The following is a 17,958-nucleotide window of genomic DNA, read 5'->3' as shown; positions in this document are numbered from 1 at the left end:
TATGGTGCCTGACTATTAATTTCTGAAAGAAGGTGATTATAAAGCCACCATATGAACATCAATTGGATGATACCATTTCAGCTCAGAACACTGACACACGTAACTCTTGTTAGCAGCAAGTTCAGTTGATGAAATCACCACTTTTGTGATGTGAAGAGTCCTCTGTAACTTTAAACCTAACAATTCAACACCCCCACCCCAACCCTCAAAAAAAGTTTAGCTTCAACGAGGGGGAAAAGTTTGGTATTTAGGGAAAATGTGACTCTCTGGACCTTCTCTTAAGGGCAATCTTTTCTTTAAAGACCTCCCAAAATATGCTGCATACATATTTACACGCAAATAAATACACATATATTTGATAAATATGTAGATCAGAAGAGAACTGAATTAAATGCCTAAAAGGTGACAGCTACTACCCTACATATAATCCCACTAATCATATTTGCATTTACCTTTTTTGGCTTCTGTAAAGCAATCTTCAGTTACAGTCACCTCTCAAAAGGTCACTTCTTACCCTGAAAACAAAAGAGAAAATCAAAATCTGAATGTCAAGTAGCAACCATCTCTTTTGCCTGAGAGAGATTCAAGAAAAACAACAAAGGGACTCAATTATATTTATTGGCAAGTGACTTTCAGAGTTGATAAAAACAAGTCCCAAGATCTCCATTTATCTGGGCCACCTGTATTTGAGATCTTCAAGACAACCAAAGGAACTTGGACGGAAAAAGTAGAGGTGAAACATTTCGAATTTTGTATAATAACTTTTTCTCATTTGGTGTCTATCAATTTATTTTCACATGGAATAATGCATGACTCACAGGCCTTTGCTTTTGGAAACCAGACTGCTATTTGAATGTGTCTGTTTGGTTAACATCCTCAACCTCTCTACTCACATTAAAGCAGAGGCTTATTTTTTCCCCCTTCGGAAGAGAGTCAGCTTTTGTAGGCAAGATGCTTTATGCCATTCTGGACCTTTCAAAATGAATAAAAACACCACAATTTTCAGGTTGGGGAGGGGTTGCTGAAAGCTGTTCTCAGAATGTTTTCCACTTAGCATGTATCTACAAGATTAATTAAGTTACATAAAAATGGTCCGTGTCAGATGAAATAAACAATGGAAATCAAGCTTCCCTCAAACACTCTTTCTCCCTCACCCGCTCCTGCCTGTGCATCCTTCCTTATGCTGAACAGTGTGTAATCCTTTAAGGAACACCACAAGCTGCCTCTTTCTGCCCATGGAACTGGGATCCACATATGGCACAAGTGAAAAGAAAAATACTTGTTTATTAATTTAGATCAAGTTAGCAACAGGGTACAGGATTCATTCCACATCCATTGACCACATGCTCATCTAATTTTTTAAGATGGTGGAATTATAGAATGTCACTTCACTGAAATGTTAATATCCATTTCCTCACTCTTCAGAAAAATATGTAATGAAGTGGTTTTAATTTTACACAGACTATATCCCTGCTCATCCCTCTGCTGTGGGTCCTTAGTGTGGAAAGGCAAACATCACTGAGAAGAGTTAAATCTCATTTCACTAGGGCTAAAAATTTGAGAGTGGCACTTGGGTGTGTACTATCTTTAAGGAATTGATCCAAGGCCAATTTATGACATTTCCACAAGCAAGTGAATGCAGATTCTTGCCATTAAGATTGGAAAGAAATGCAGGCTCTGAGTGAAATCATAATTTTCATGTTTACTCTAAGAGGAAATGGGAGGTTTTCACCATAAATGTTCACCATTTGGGTGGGGGAAAACCCTAGCTCTGGGGCTGAAAATTACTATTTTGCAACCTGCCCCAAACCTTTTTGTTTTTACACAAAACAATTCAAATTGAAGATGACAACTGTGCGCTTTACTGCTGATGTGTGTCCCCAGGACTGGTTTCTCAGGTGGTGAGAACAGTCTGAGGGAAATGGTGGTAGGGACACAGCAGTGACAGGCCCCACAGGGAAAGTGCAGGTCAGCAGACGCCCGCTCCGCACAAATCAGAAGAGCTCGTTAGACAGGAGGCACAGTGATAACCACACACCCGAAATGTCCATGTCTACCCCGCATCCAGTCTTAAATGGAAAGGACGAATTCTGGCAAATCTTACTCAATTTAAGGCAAGACCCCCTTTTCCCTCCTTTTACTTGACATGTCTTCTAGTGAGTGTACTCTAAACTAATTTTCATGTTTATCTATTGAGTTGCATCTATTTTTGCATGTCTGACAGATCTATAATATTAGACTTTGCAGTGCAGGTGAGATTGCTATCATATAGGCAAACAACTGGACCTTATTAAAATTTAATTTTAGAAAACTGCTGAGAATGCCTACTTTGAACACAGTTATTTCCAGCATTGTGCTCAAACCTGCAGAACACTTTCGGGTAAGTACCGAGTCTGCCTCTCTACTCCCTTCTACACGCTACGGTATAAGTGGACAGCGAGAAATACAAGCTGGTTCACCTCACAGATATGACAAGTGTAATTTTTCCCTGGGGGGGACTCATAATAATGAAGTTATACATTTGACCCTCTAACTTATATTACTAAAGCTGGTTACATTGAATTTTTACTTATAGATAAAAAACTGGCAGTGGAATTCAAACCATCTTTTCTTCCATTTTGAAGTTTCATAAATTTTAATACATATACATATTTGACCACTTATTAACTTATTTTTTGTTGACTTTAGTGTTTAGTATATATTAGCAAAGTAATCTAAAAGATAGTTTTCTAGCCCTGACCAGTATGGCTCAGTTGGTTTGGACACTGTACCACAAAGCAAAGGGTCACTGGTTCAATTCCCGATCAGGACACATGCGTGAGTTCTGTCCCTGGTTGGGTGTGCATATGAGAGGCAACCTACAGATGTTTCTCTCACATATCGACGTTTCTCTTCCTCTCTTTCTCCCCACCTTTCCCTCTCCCTAAAATTAATAAATACAATATTTGAAAGGATATTTTTCTAGCTTTGCTGAGAAAAAGATTAATAGTTCAACAGCTGTTTACCATCATGCTAAATTAAGTGAAATGAGTCAATATAGCAGACAAGACGATTAGGGTGCAGAAGAATCAGAAATCAACAACCAGGACAAAAATCTACATTTCATTTTTCCTGAAGTATAACACTGCTGTTTCCAAAACTGCATTTGCTGTTTTTTAAACAATTAAGTCTTTCTTATCAAATCTACCAACTATTTACCTGAATGCTTATTGCCAGTGTGATCGCCAAACTCAAACTAAATGATTATGTGAAGCTTTTAAGGCCAAAAAAAAAAAAAAAACAAGCCCTGGCTGGTGTAGCTCTGTGTGGACTGAGCATGGGCTGTGAACCAGAGGGTCGCTGGTTCAATTCCCAGTTGGGGCACATGCCTGGGTTATGGGCCAGGTCCCCAGTGGGGGCCATATGAGAGGCAACTACACATTGATGTTTCTCTCCCTCTTTTTCTCCCTCCCTTCCCCTCTCTCTAAAAATAAACAATAAAATCTTCAAAAAAAACAACAAAAGATAAGAAAAATAGTTACCTCCAGCCCACTTCTCTTCTTAGAAAAATTCTGTCAGCATATGAATTGCATTTTTTTCTTTTCCTATCTTTCTTAAGTTTCCTATTGGTTTTAGGTTTTAAAAGTGAACAGGGGCATGGTTAATAGAAATTAATTATTTCCCTTTATGTTATTCCTTACACTTAAGATTCTGTGAACACGAGGCATGTTCAGTGTGTGGCCCCTTCCCTATTGCTTGCGACAGTGTTACTGATCTAAAGCTATCTGACGACCATAAGGACCTTGACTTAAACATCAATGCAGAGCTATGGCCCCCTAGGTTAGAAAAGTTAACGTGCCTTCCAACTCCTCTACCTTCCCAACCCTTCCCACAACTAGGAACTGGACTCTATAAGCCTCTCAGGTTACTACAGTGCTTCAGTGTCACGCTTTCTACAAGCATACTGGTCTCTACTTTAATCTCTGTGATAAATAATGCATAGTGCTAACAGTATGGCCAACATGGAACCAAGTTACAGGTAAGTGTGGAGGTGTGATTTCATCTCACAAAAGGGCAAATGAACAACATATACTCTATTTTCCCATTAAATGTATCCCCCTCCTGCTCTTTCATGGTAGCTCAAGGGAATGATTTCTACATCAAAATTTCTGCATTATATTTCATTTCTGTACAAAAGTGACTGAAGGATGGCCAACATATGTCATCTCACCCTTCAGTCCAACAAATGTTGGAGAACCCACTGTGTGTCATGTCACTGGGGATGCGGGGATGGTCACAGCTACCTCCCGGCCTAGGAAGAGGTGGCAGTTTAGTAATTACTCTCATGCTGAAAGGTCCCTTCTCCTGAAGTCCAGAAATATGGTTCAAACTTCCTATACTTCCAAATACTCCAATCAAATGACATAACCTTCATTTGGGAAAAAAGATCTTAATGGGCCAATTTCCAGGAGACTGCTGTCTCTTTACTGAATCTTAAGTCACGTGAGTTTTTATGTATTGTTTATCAAAGATTTCTTGGGAAAAAAGGTGCACATCAACACAAATTGGACAAGCTGAAAACTATAATACAAAATTATATAAATGAGTAATTTTTATAATACAATTATAAAATTACAATACAATTATGATACATTTTCTGCACTCAAGAAAATCCCCTCAGAAATCAACCTCAATGTGTTTTTGCTCTGCTTCTAAAAACTTTGAAATTGGCTACCTTTTGAGTGAGGTTTACAAAAAAAAGGAGGAGAAACTGGGAGAGCAAAACAGGGCAAAAAGGAGAAAGAAGGAAGGAGACTAGAAAGAAAAGAAATGGAAAGGAAACCATGCAGGTCTGGCCTCTGGGACCAGAGGCCCCCTGTAGACCCCACTGGCTTGCTGGTTTACAGCTGCGACACTTTCCGATTTGTTGCTAACAAGGGAATCTACCACTTTGGACTCATCATTCCCCAAGGCCCTCTGCCACTGCTGCAAGAATACCTGACTTCCTTTCTCCTCCCCTTCTGGGACCCTCACCGAATCATAGGACCTAGCTTTGGGGTCCATCTAGTAAGAACAATATAAAATCCTAAAAATAAAGTGAGCCCTGTGGTGCAGGCAGTCCTGGGGAGGATCGGCAGGGAATCCCTGAGGCTGGCAGCCCCCACCAAGTCCACACTGGCCCAAACTTCATTCAGAAAAAAAAAAACCACCCTCCTACCTTACAGAATATAAAACCCTGGGCATGGCCATGTGAAAATATTTTATAGTATCCTTTAACAGCCTTTAAATGTTGAAACCTAAAAACAATATTTGCTGTTTTCTCTTTGAAGCACTAACAAAGCCTTTGTTTTAAATTTACCTTTAGTGTGCAATAAGAGTTAATAATCAAATCCATCCCAACCCCCACAGATGTTAAACAAAAAGATAAAAGAAATGCAAATAGCTATTGTCATGGAAAGTTAAAGTACCTGTCTGTATTTTTAAATGAAAACTATTATCTCTATCAATCAAAATTTAAGAATACAATAGCGCTAATCACAGAAGGTGCTCTGACGGAGTTACTTTTCCTCACAAAAAAGTATTTTTCCCCTTCAAAACCGAGTATAAAAGTCATATAGTCACAATTAGATAGGGTATTTGTAATTTTATTATTAAAAACCTCAGCAGCCTCACTGTTAATAAGTGCTTCTAAGTCTCTAAACTGATTTGTACCCAAGAAGACCCGAGTCCCTACATATTTTAGTAAGGTTGATACAATTTTATTTAAATTTTTCCAGTTTCCAACCTGTGGAGGAACAGCACACTCTTCTGTTGAAAAGAGTAACTCAAACTGAGGCATCAGTTAACTGGTAATAAAAACTCCTTCTTTTCGACTCTGGACTCAATTCCTAGCCCCTGAAATATCTTTGTAGAGGACACAGCTTCCTTGCACGGCTTGTCTTTCTTAATTGTGGCAATTCATTCTTGAAATTATAACACTCTTTTAAAAAAAAGAGAATGCCACCTTTATAGCGCTGCCTGATTTAAGTGCACAGTGCATCAATTTCTGAGTTTTTTTCCCCAAATATTTGGTTTTTAAAAATACCGGGTTAGTCCCTGGATATGGTGATTCCTAAAGAAAGCACAGAGACAAACCCATCCCCCGCCCCAAAGAGGAAGACCCAGAAAACAAACAGCTCAAGATTAAAATTCCTAGAGCAAACAGTTAAACCGGGATGCCATTAGCTGGCTGAACCTGGATGGATGTCTCCTCGACCACTGGGCCAAGAGGCTGTCATGCTCCCCGTGACCCCCCCACCCTGCAACGCAAGATCAGATTTCCTTCCCTCCAGACCTCCTCTCTCAGCTTCGGGGCCAACATCTCCAGTGTGCTATTAATACCAATGAAGAGTCGATTCCATTTGCACTGAAGAAAACCCTTGCTCCCCGGCACAGACCTGCCCTGCCAGGAGGAGCAGCTGGGTGTGGACAATCCAGTGGCAGAGTTGCCCTGCTTCCTTACAGTTCACTCTTGAACACTGCTTGATGCCTTTTAGCACACAATGGCAGCATTATCTCCAGGGTAGTTACAAAACAGGATTTGTTAGGACAAAGAATAATAAAGCCGTTCTCTCTCTTTTTTCTTTTTCTCCACCCTCCAAGTTCATGGGAGCCCCTCCCTGGCAGTCCAGAACTCAGTCACATCTCCTAAAGGCACCTGTACTTGTCAATTTCAAGGAGCCAGCAAGTGACAACTGAGGAACCCCTGGGACCACTGTCAGGAAGAGCCCAGAAGAGCAGCAGAGTAGACTCTTAACATTTTAAAACGAAACAAAAGTACCAGCCTTGGCTTCCCACACACACTTACCGGTTCATGGTGAGGCAGGAAAGCTTTGGGGCCCCAGAGGGAATTTTCACACAAGGGAAGAAAGTTGAGAGTTTGTAAGGGAGAAACTCCAGGCGCTTAGAAGCTGTGGGCTTTCAGGGCTCCTAGGCTGGGCTGGCTGCAGAGTGAAGCAGGACTGGAGGTATGTGGGCTAAACACAACAAAAGCCACTGCTTTACTCTAGATTCAATATGCAGGAAGAGGCCCCTTTGCATAAACACAAACACTCAGCAAATGAATAACTGGCTTAATCAGACTCCCGCTGTGCCTTCTACCTGTCCTCTCCCGGACAGGAGACACTGCCTGTTCCAGAGGACAAGCACTAAACAGGAGACAGTTAAGAGTTATGTTGCTATAATAACAATTAAAATGAATTGCATTCATTAGTAGTTAAGAATTGACTCCTAGGGAAAGGCGCAGAGGTGGGATATGGTGCTGCTGTTGTATCTGCAGCTACTCCAAAACAAACTGGGCGAACCCAGACCAGAGTCTTTTACCGGAGCTGTACTGGGATCTCTAACGTTCAGCGACAGTTTTAAACAATCACATTTTTCAGCAACAATTTCAGTGCAATGTATAACTGTTGTTTCTCTGCTTTGACACATTATAAACTCGTCCTTGTGAGTCGATAGAAAGATCTATTTTATGTATGTGTACAAAAGTGTACATACATAAAGTAGACATACAGACACATTTATGAACATGCATACACATGTGTGTATATACTAACATTTATAATACTGCACACATATATCTGCTTAAAAAGAATAAAGCAAAAAATGCCGTTTACACTCCTTACTTCACTGATTATTTAAGGAAAATAGTTTCAGCTGTTCAAAACTATATCCCAAATGTCTGCCTTTCAAGTGTCATCAACCCATAGCCACTCATTTTACCCATGTATTAGGAAAGATGCTTTTAACTGAGCAGCTTAACCACTTATAATTTCAATTAAATAACATAATTACAGTCAACAATCTCCATTTCAGCAGAAAATATGCCATATCTCAACATAATCTATCCTTAGAACTGGGAAGTTTAAGCACGAGGAAACACACGCAGGTACTGGTAATTCACTACTACCTTCTCGCAGTGTATGTAGTCAGCGCTCTCACCCTAACCCTCTCCAGTGTTCTGGCTACAGGTTGGTCCTAGTAACATACTTACCCATATTTTTGGCACCATAAGATGCACCCAGGTTTGCACCCAGGTTTTAAAGGAGGAAAACAGAAAAAAAAATGGAAGGAAAAAATGTGGTAAAATATTTAATAACATAAGTAACATAATATTTCACCAATATAAATGTAAACAGAACTCAACAGCAGCGTTAACAACCATTATTCCTCCCAAGTTTGGGGGGGGTGCATCTTATAGTCTGAAAAATACGGCATTTTAATAACTTTCGGTAGTTTGAATGATTTATTTGAAACATAAATAAGGCTATGTTCAAAGAGTTCCATCTGATGCCATACAGTCCTTTAGGGGCAAATCCAGCACTGAGGTTCTATACGGTGTGTCTACACTACTGCTTAGGTTAAAAACGATAGGATCCTCCAGAGCCTCGGAGAATGTACGATTCTGCTGCTATCCAGGGGAAATAAGCGGTTTTCCAGAACAAAATCAAGTTTTACTGTATTAATACAACACTGTTTTCTGGCTATATCAATCTGCCATAAAAGCAAAAGAATATTACTGAAAAGTTAAAAAAATACAAACAGACAAAAATCCCATTTCAAACATATTGTGGTGTTAACATGATGAGAAACAAAATTAAAAGATTCTTCAAGTCCCAAGGAATAAAACCCAGGTTCTCCAAGAGGGGTTCCCACAAAAACTAAGGATACCTATTCTGTTCACTATGTTGTCTGGAAATGACCTTCCAAATAAGGTGTTAGATAACCCACTTTCATAGATGATAGTGATCTAACCTTGATGCAAATAAACCATAGAACCAAATTTAATCAGCAGATCACTGTGAAAGAGCCTGTCTTCATCCCAATGGAGCTTCTAATAACTGTTTTGGCAGATCTGGTGGGTAGTTATGCTTCCTTGCTCATCTATATCTCACACTGGTTGAGCAAGCTAATGGAAGTGCTGTTAGTGGAATCCAATATTAATGCTCTGCTTCGTGCAAACTTGAATGCAACCTAATATACCAGGTAGTATCTAATTATAGGTAGTATCTAATTCCATAGGTATTAGATACTATACTCTAAATTAATATTTTAATGAGGACATTGAAATAGATGACAATCTAGGTAAGGCATCCAAGCACTGTGGTCCAGATAAGCTCCTTGCTGCAAGAGTGCTTGATGCTGCAGCAAACAACACAGACACAAGGACTGTGACAAAAGTCCATATGCAACCTTTAGACGCTGAGTGACACACGCTGATGCACAAAGATGCATCCTCACACAAGCACCACTCACTGTAAACCTGAGAGGATGAAGAGGGAGTAGTTGCAGTGAGGCCTCCAAAAATAAACAGGGTGTACAGTTTCAAAGGCTGCAGACACAGACATTTCATTGTTCAAGCCAATTATCAGTGGAAAATAATAACAACAGATGGATTCAGAGTCACTGACTTTTCATATGCACTTCATCTCGGCAGAACAGATGATGAAACGTGAGAGCTATCTCAAAAAGGCAAAACATCTTTCAGTAAAAGAACTCTACAGTCCAGATGGGGACCTTCTAAGTCTGCTGATTATCTTCGTATAATGTTATGAGATAGACTTACTAAAACATTTCAAGAGCTGATCAGAGATGATGAGCACAATGGCTACATTATTGGAAGGAGTTGCCTCAGACTTGTGACTAAACTGGCAGAGATCTCAGTAGGGTTAGGGCTGTAAGCTTCCTGTTTTCTCATCAGGGACTGCAGATTCCAATGAGAACTGGAAATCTGTGCACAGTGGGAGAATAAAACATTGCCCAAGGACCCTACAGTTGTGCTCTTCTCTTGTTTGAGCTAATAGCTAGAGCGAGAGCAAGTGAGAGAGAAAGAGAAACTGGGACTGTGAAAAGGACATTAAATTATTCTGAAACATTCCAGCAACAGCTCCAAAGCAATTCCTTATTAAAAGCATTTAGTGATAAAATATCATCTCTCATAAGCAGTTAGAACATCTTAAATATCCCTTGCCATGCTGATCAGAAAATATAGTTTGCTCTTAGTAGGAAATAAATATAAATTTCAATGGTGGTGTGATAAGCAGTTCAAGTCAGTGCCAACCAAACCCAGAGGTGAAACCCACCAACCTACCCAAAAGCACTCTCACTTAACTTAAATATCACCAAGTCAGACATGATGAAAAACACAAATAGGGAAACCACAACATGAGAACCTTCTATAAGCAATAGAAAAAGTTAAAATCTCTCATCAGATAAGCTTCATTACATTGGAATAACAACACATCCATTCTATCTATCTATATCCATCCACCCATCATCGATCCCACGTTCATAATATTGCGAAAATCTTTCTGTGAATCGATGTAAAATATGGTCAAAATTGCTGTGCTAAGAAACGCTGATCCTACTGCCTTTTACTAACATACTTAACATTTTAAAATATTTTTATGAACACACTGTTGACTTCACAAGTTTATAACTTAAGTACAAAAAAATTTTTAGAGCAAGGCTTTTCTTTCAAAGTACTCTGACAAAAGTAAATTTGTAGCAGAACATACAAGCATGAAGAAAATATCGCCAAGGGCAAAATTCTGCAACTGCTTTAAGAAGCAAACAAGAACACAAAAGATGTGTGCCGCAGCCATCTGGCTGTCCTCAGACTGTGTCACTGCCTGCTCTTTATCCCACCCCCTGGCCAGCCCACACCAGTGCCACAAAACTTATGTCTGCTGCACAGCAAATGGACACAATGCACTTAGAATGCAAACGCTGATTTTTACACATAAACGGGTATCTTAATTTTTTTCTCCACTTCAACAATTTTGTTGTTGCTGTTACTTATTCAGAGTGGGACTACTTTGAAAAATCTCTAAGGACTTCACCGTAATAAGACGTCCCCATATGGATATATCTGCTTAGGTTCAAGACAAAATCCCTCTGAAACCTTCAACTCTACTGTTCTGCGTTTTCCATTATAGTCAGGCACTAGAAGTGGACATTTAAGTAATGAATCCTAACAGTATTTCATTGAAACCTTTACTCTGTTTTTGCTCTAGATTGTGCATTGTTTTCCCCACTTACTATTCAAAACAACTGTACTCATTTTTAATCACTGTCCTTGAAAGTCAGCATGCTCATGGGAAGTTTTCCTTCCTTGGCTCATTCCATGAATATTTAGTGAGCAACTACTGTGGTGTCAAGAGCTTGCTGGACAATGGATGAGCAAAATCATTATTTTCCCACATGCTAGCAGAGACTGCCTGCTGCATTAAACCAGAAACTGCAGTTTATAAAGAATCTTCTACAAGCAGGTAGGCATTTTACTTATATACTTATTTGAGGAGGCAGAGAGATATGTCTGTAGGTATACAATTGCTTTCAAAGATGGGAATTGAAGCTTTTAATGGAAATCTGTCTGGATACGACAGGCCTCTATACTCTGCTTTTCTGAAGGAGCTTTCGAGAAGCAGGTGCCCTGTGTCAGGCATGTGCCCTCACTGGGAATTCACGTTTGCCTGGCAGTTGGTGATGGGGTGGGTGATGACACATGTCTGGTACACTTCTGCTTTCTTGCCATCAATGGTTTCCCATAACCCCTGCATCCCTCTCCATGTTCCAGGATAAGAAGGACTTGCCTAGATTCTCAAAGGGCTGATTTTTGGTTTTCTTCTGGGTGTTTCTGCCCAGGACCACAGAGACTTCTGGTCTGGATAGCCAGGGTAAGCCTGGGACACACACGGCAAATCCAGCCATTGGGTTAGGGATCTGCTAATTGTTTAAGCCAGTACCAATGTCTGGTCACCAGTGGGCAAACACGGCACACGGCTGCCTCCCAGGCCTAGGTTAGTACAGCTGGAGCCAGATGACACCTCTGAGATATTCTTCCTGTGGCCACATCTGGCTCCTGGCTGCTCTAATCTAAAGCTAAACTGATATTGTCCATTTTTCTGGAAAGGTTTAGGTAACAGATGAGACCAGTCATATTAATTTGATTGTGTGCAGTTCAGTTTGGGAGAAGATATCAGAATATAAACTCAATGAAGGCAAGAACTTCATCTGCCTTGCATGCTGTACCCTTTACAGAACAGTGGCTACACATGATAGTTGTTCAATAAATCTATATGAAAAGAGTAACACTGACCAGCATGAATCTCATTCCAGCTCCTCTAGTCCCACTGCAAACATGTACACCAGCTAACCCTCCTGATGCACTGAGAAGAGACTCCAGGTGGCTCCATGTTAAATTTCACTCTGGGCACAGTGACCCAGGAAGAAAGACAATTGAGAATGAAACAATACACATAGTCAGCAAAGTTGGGCAGACCTCCTGACAGTCCGTCCTTAAAAATAACAGTCTCCCAGTATTCACCACATCCCAACTTTATTAGTCCTTAAAGTGCAAAACTTGGCAGCTATGGGCCCACAGTGGTTGCAAGTGACCTGAAAGTAGAAACTTACCTCTTGGCCACCAGAAAAGAGACTGATGATGATGCAACTTTTCCTGGCACCTTTTTACCCCGTTTCCTTTCCCATGCCTCTCTTCCTGAATTCCCTGCCACTTGCAAATCCCAGGTCCATTCTACACTCAACTCTGACACATCTCTAGGCTTTCCCAAAGCTCACCCCTCCCTCCCTTCCACTAGAAATACCACTGTAATTTAGAAAGAGGTGGAACCCACCTTCTCAGCTCCTTGGCCAGACAGGTTTCTGATACTATGTTAATATTATGCTAGGGAACCTCCAATCATCGTGACAACAAAGCTCTACAGAAAGCGCAGGAACAAGATAAAGGAGGAGGGCTATCTGGCAGAAGCGTGGTGTGGTGGTTCTCAGATGATAACACCTCCCCAATTCAGCAGGTTAAATTTCCTAAGACAAGAATGGTTGAAATAGCAGGTGACTTGGATAAGCTCAGTATATGGTCTTCAAGGAACAAAGTTACTCTAAAGTTCCTCCATGAAGCTGTGCCTGAACTCCTTTTTCTGTCATGGAAAGCAGCTGGTGTGAAGCTTGGGGTCAGGGCAATTCTCTTCAGAGAAGTGTAAGTTTCTGATTGGCAGACGACTGGAGCTTCCAGGTCCCCTTGGAAGGAATCACTTACCCAAGGAAGAGTAGTCCAGGACAACCTTCCCTGGAAATACCTCCCTCCTTCTTTGTTTTTGCTTTTGTAATTACTTTAAAAGTGGAAAATGACTCTCCACAATCACAATGTAAGTTTAAGCTAATCAAGGAAGAAGCAGTGTAACAGGATGCAAATGACTGACACCCAGTGCTTAGCTGGAACAGGCTACAATGTAAAAACAACCAAAACAGAACAATGTTTTTCAATGGGGAAGATGGAGAGAGGGAGGCAGGGCTGAAGGTGTACAGGAAGAATATCTTCATTTCTTAATGCTTTCGTCAGCTACCCCAAATTAAAAGTAAATACTATATCACACAGTACTACACAGTACAGTTTAGTTTAGGATAGTTCATATCCTACAAGTGTAAAATCGAGTGCATGATTTCAAAACTCAGCTCTGCTCCCTGCTACGCTTGGGAACTTGGGCAAGTTACTTATATTCTCTGTCCCCAGTATGCACACCCATAAAGTGACCTTAATAGTCCAAAATGTGCTTTTGAGGAATAAATGCATTACCTCGAAAAAAAAGTGTTTCGAAAAATGCCTGGCACGTGGTGAGTGCTAAAAAAATGACAGTGCCATTGTTATAAACAGGGATACTTGGAACTTACATAAAACTAAAGCTTCTTAAACTTTATTCCTGCCACCTCCATAGTTGTTACTACTAGCTAGTCAAGCACCACGCTACAGGTTTAAAGAAAGGAACCACACATCAGACTTTAAACTTCTTGTGAACATAGTACAAAAAAATCGAAACACTGATTTTTCCCTCAGTATTAACTAGAGAATCCTAGGTTTAAGATTAGGATCTCACCTACCTCAGGGGAGGGAAGGTCATTAGCTACAATACAAAAGGGCTGCAACCCAAACTTGGTGTCAGCTGCTTGATCCACCAATGACCAAAAAGGACTTTGGAGAAATGTTCAAAAAAGGAAAGAGGAGCATCCAGCCTGGAACCCCATAGTATTCAGACATATTTCCCTGGACGTTTCAAGTCTGTGTATATAGATTCTGTTACTGATTTAGGATCTTAAACAGCTTGTTTATTTTTTTTTTAGTGGCTTTCAGCTCACCTTTAATAACACGTTTCTTTCACTTGGCTGAACTACGCCTCAGAAGAATTACAAGCGGGAATACGGCTGGGTGAAAGGTTCAGTGAACTAATCCACACCTGGTCCATGTAAGAAAAAAGGCTCACATTTTCCATATAGAAACAAGTCTCTTTATGTGAACCAGGCTTCTATTTAACTGCTATGGCACTTTCCCTGCCATACAGTCTTTTATGGGCTTCTTTATGGGGTGGGGAGAAGAACTACCACCTAGTCATGGCTGCAGCTTTCTCAGTGACAGAAATAATCATCATCGCCATAATAATAGGAAAATGCAAACCTCATTCAGAATAGGAAGTGGCAGACTTATACTAGCAAAAACTCCTTCACCAAGTTTTAACAATGACAAAAGACAAAGATGTCCCTCAAGAAACAGACTGGGGATCAAGTGAGAATTATTGTGTCTTCATGACCAAAATTCAGATTTCTACTGTACCACCTGTGTGACCCAAACTTTTTTAAATCCTCACCCAAGGACATGCTTATTGATTTTTCTTTTTGAGAGAGAGAAGGGGGAAGAGAAGGAAAGGTCAGGGGGAGAAACATCAGTGCCAGAGAGAAGCACCGATTGGTCGCCGCTAGTACACATCCCAACCAGGCACCAAGCCCACAACCCAGGCATGTGCCCTGACTGAGAATCCAACCCCACAACCTTCCGGTTGACAGAATGACGCTCTAACCAACTGAGCCACACTGGCCAAGACAAATGACCCAGGCTTTCAACTGGAAAAAGTAAGGCTTAGACTGGAAACATCTTAAATGAGAGAAAAGAACACGTATTTTAGAACTGACAGGTACCTCTGAGGGGGTCTAGTCCAGCCACTGCCTCCTGGGGAGTGGATTAGTGGTGTGAGAAGGCCACACAGTGGGTGTGGGGTAAAAGCAGGGACAAGTGCCTCTGACTCCTAATAAATGTGGAAAAGCGATGGCTAGAAAATGTGGTGTCTGGGCACATCAATCGTATCATCTGAGGCTAGAATCCAGACAAGCTACCTTTCTGCTCTAGAGTCCACCACATCAGTATTTCAGGTATCTTGTTCTTTTCCTCTCAGTTTTATTTTTAAGAAAAGCCTTTTAATAAACTCTGGTTTGAAGTAAGTGGACAAGGAGATACTTGTACACCTTAGTTAAAAAGGAGCAAAGTGCCTGGAGAGAACATTTTCCTGGAAGGCAGGAGAGTGAGTGTCTCTATTCCTAGAGTCACCACTAAGTCAGCTAGAATTTGGTAAGCTCCTTCCTTTCTGCAGACCTCAGTCTCCTGTGGGGACAAGGAGTGGCACTCGGAGACAATGTCCAACTGGTACACAGCAGTCACTCACCCAACTGAGTTGTTAAAACACTGACATACTTGAGTACTGGATGGAAAATGCCTTTGCCCCCCAAGCTATCTGAGTACAAGCTTGGCCACTACCCTGAACTTCCAAGAATCCTCAAAGGCACAGCAGGACCGCCCAGTGCCCTGCTCCAGTGCAATGTGCAGTGTCCATCCTGGATGGACGATGCCTGTGCTGTACCCATTAGCTATAATGGCCATTACCCAAGATGCTTTGAGAGGTCGTTTTCCAAGGCTATGCTGCAAAGACCACCAGGCCAGGTTATGCCCCGGTGGAAGCCACAACCTGGGATACAGACAAAGACAGGAGAGTTGTGACAAGCAGAATAACAACCTGTGAGGGGCCCACCTTCCACCTCAAGTCACTTCCCTCATTTGGGACATCTTTATGTAGGCTATGCTTATGAGGCAAATCAGTGGAATCTTAGGGCAAATTCCAGAGGTCACCTTTGTTTTCAAAAGCTGGAAAGAAATACACCATTGTGAACCAACTCTTAAAGTGAAATCCTGAGCTCAGAGGGAAATTACCAACACATGTAATCAAATTATATTTACCATGGAAATTTCTAAGAGCTCCTGCTTTCTACTCTGCTTTTACAACTCTTTAGGAAAAGGAATATTTCTCTATCCAATGTTTCAAATTTCCACAGCAAAGTCGAGGCATTATACCTGCTGAAATATATAGGAAAGGAAAAAAGTTTCCCATTATTTTCGTTTCCTCCATCCTCCATCCCTTCTATGCCACCATTATTCAAAAGTCACTCAAAAATTTTGCTGGCTGACATGACGCCATGCCGTCACTTGATCAGGTGTGGGGTACCACATGGTATGAATAAATACTTATCCACAACCGCATATTAAATGGGAATTTGCAAAGGCAAGCTCTGGAGACAAAGACGTTTCTATATAGAAATATTAACTAAGAATTTAAGTAAATGGCCCCACTGGAACAAAAACGGTTCTAAAGTAGCAATATAAACTATATTTAATAGCAACAAAAAATATTTTCCTTTTGGGAAAGCAATTTGGGTTTCTAAAAGTTACTGCCTTTCACGTGACTTAATACAGTATGCCTAAATTATTTCATTTCCTAAAACACAGATGCTGAGCCCCCAACTTCTACTTTGTGAGAGTTAACTTTTTAAATTACTCTTCTCCCAAATATAATATTCAGATTAAACACTACTTTGGTACCTTTTCCCCCTACAAATGTTATTTTCTTACAAGTCTGAATATCACACATCCCCAAAAACATATATTCCCAAGGAAGGAAAAAAGCCAGGCTCTAGAACTAATACACAATGAAAAATGAATTTAAAGCAGCCTTCTGGTCTGACATAAGAATATAAAAATGATATGAGCAAGAACAGCTTAGTTTACATACTTTTCAGTCACAGCTGCTGCTCCGAAACCACAATACCTTTAAAATGACATTTCAAGGAAACAGATACGGCATGGCTTTAGCCATAGCTTGATGTAGCTCACATTGATTTAAAGAGGCTTCTCTTTTCATGCACAGACTTTATGTAACCGTGTACACTGGCACAATTAAAGAAAAGGGTGATTCATTTTAAATAGTACAGTGATAAAAAGAGTAGATTACAAATAATTCTACCCAGCAAGATTTTTTTTTCTTTCTCCATTAAAATCGTAAGACTCAGACATGAAAACAGAGTTTTGGGGAGAAAAGGAACAGGTCTACTCTTCCTGCTTAATATTTAATTGGGTGTTAAAGACTTTTTGAAGAGACCTCTGCTCCTCCAGTGACAGGCACACGAGAGGCTCCTTTCTCTGCAAGAGACGCAGGCACTTCCATGAATAAATGAAAATAACATGCAATTAAATCAGACTATTCAATTAATAAATTACTTTGGTGGACCTTGCAGGCCAAGTCCTAGTTAATTGCATAATTTCAAAAATATTTGCACATTGCAATCACCAAAATTGGCTTTGAGGTTTCATAATACACACTTAACACTTGAGTAGAACAAATTTATTTAATAAATGCAGCCCTAAGTGCTAGAAGGCCATACCACTGAAACTGCAAAATCACTTAGCACATCCTCAGAAAAAACAAATAAACTTCCCCACTATTTAGACGTAGGCTGCTGTTGAATGTCAAGAGAGGCAGGCAAATTTTTTGCTTTTCTCTGTCATGTGTTGCCTGTAAATCTGGCCACTTGGAGACGTAATTAGAATGGAGCTAATGGACAAAATGGTTCCAGTTAGAGGTAAATTAAAGATAAACTAAGGTGGAGGATGTCAAGTAGTAAAAGCCTCATCAGGTAAAACAGACAGGCTGTCTTCCCTCCCCACTTCTCACTTCTTAGGACAACAAAACGCACCAGAAGTGAACTTCGTTACCCAGTATAAAGATGTGTTCCATTAGGAAAGCACACACAAATCCAAGGGTGAGA

General features: G+C 40.5%; 1 protein-coding gene across 15 annotated transcripts in view; it reads right to left on the bottom strand.

Annotated features, from left to right (window-relative positions):
• The window catches only part of FOXP1 (forkhead box P1), a 627,082-nt gene that overhangs the window by 322,587 nt on the left and 286,537 nt on the right, over positions 1-17,958 (bottom strand). For 13 of the 15 annotated variants that reach the window (XM_037150321.2, XM_037150320.2, XM_037150319.2 and 10 more), the window contains one exon: positions 453-515. The gene's annotated coding sequence lies outside the window, so the exon portion shown is untranslated. Of the gene's footprint in view, positions 1-452; positions 516-6,826; positions 6,995-17,958 lie in introns of those variants that run through there. The other 2 variants (XM_037150317.2, XM_053654796.1) reach the window with 2 other exon arrangements.

Source organism: Artibeus jamaicensis, unplaced genomic scaffold (genome assembly GCF_021234435.1).
Source record: "Artibeus jamaicensis isolate MK-2021 breed Jamaican fruit bat unplaced genomic scaffold, CSHL_Jam_final contig_886, whole genome shotgun sequence".
NCBI lineage: Eukaryota > Metazoa > Chordata > Mammalia > Chiroptera > Phyllostomidae > Artibeus > Artibeus jamaicensis.
The sequence above is the reverse complement of the archived record's forward strand: the minus strand, read 5'-3'. Positions and strand labels throughout refer to the sequence as shown.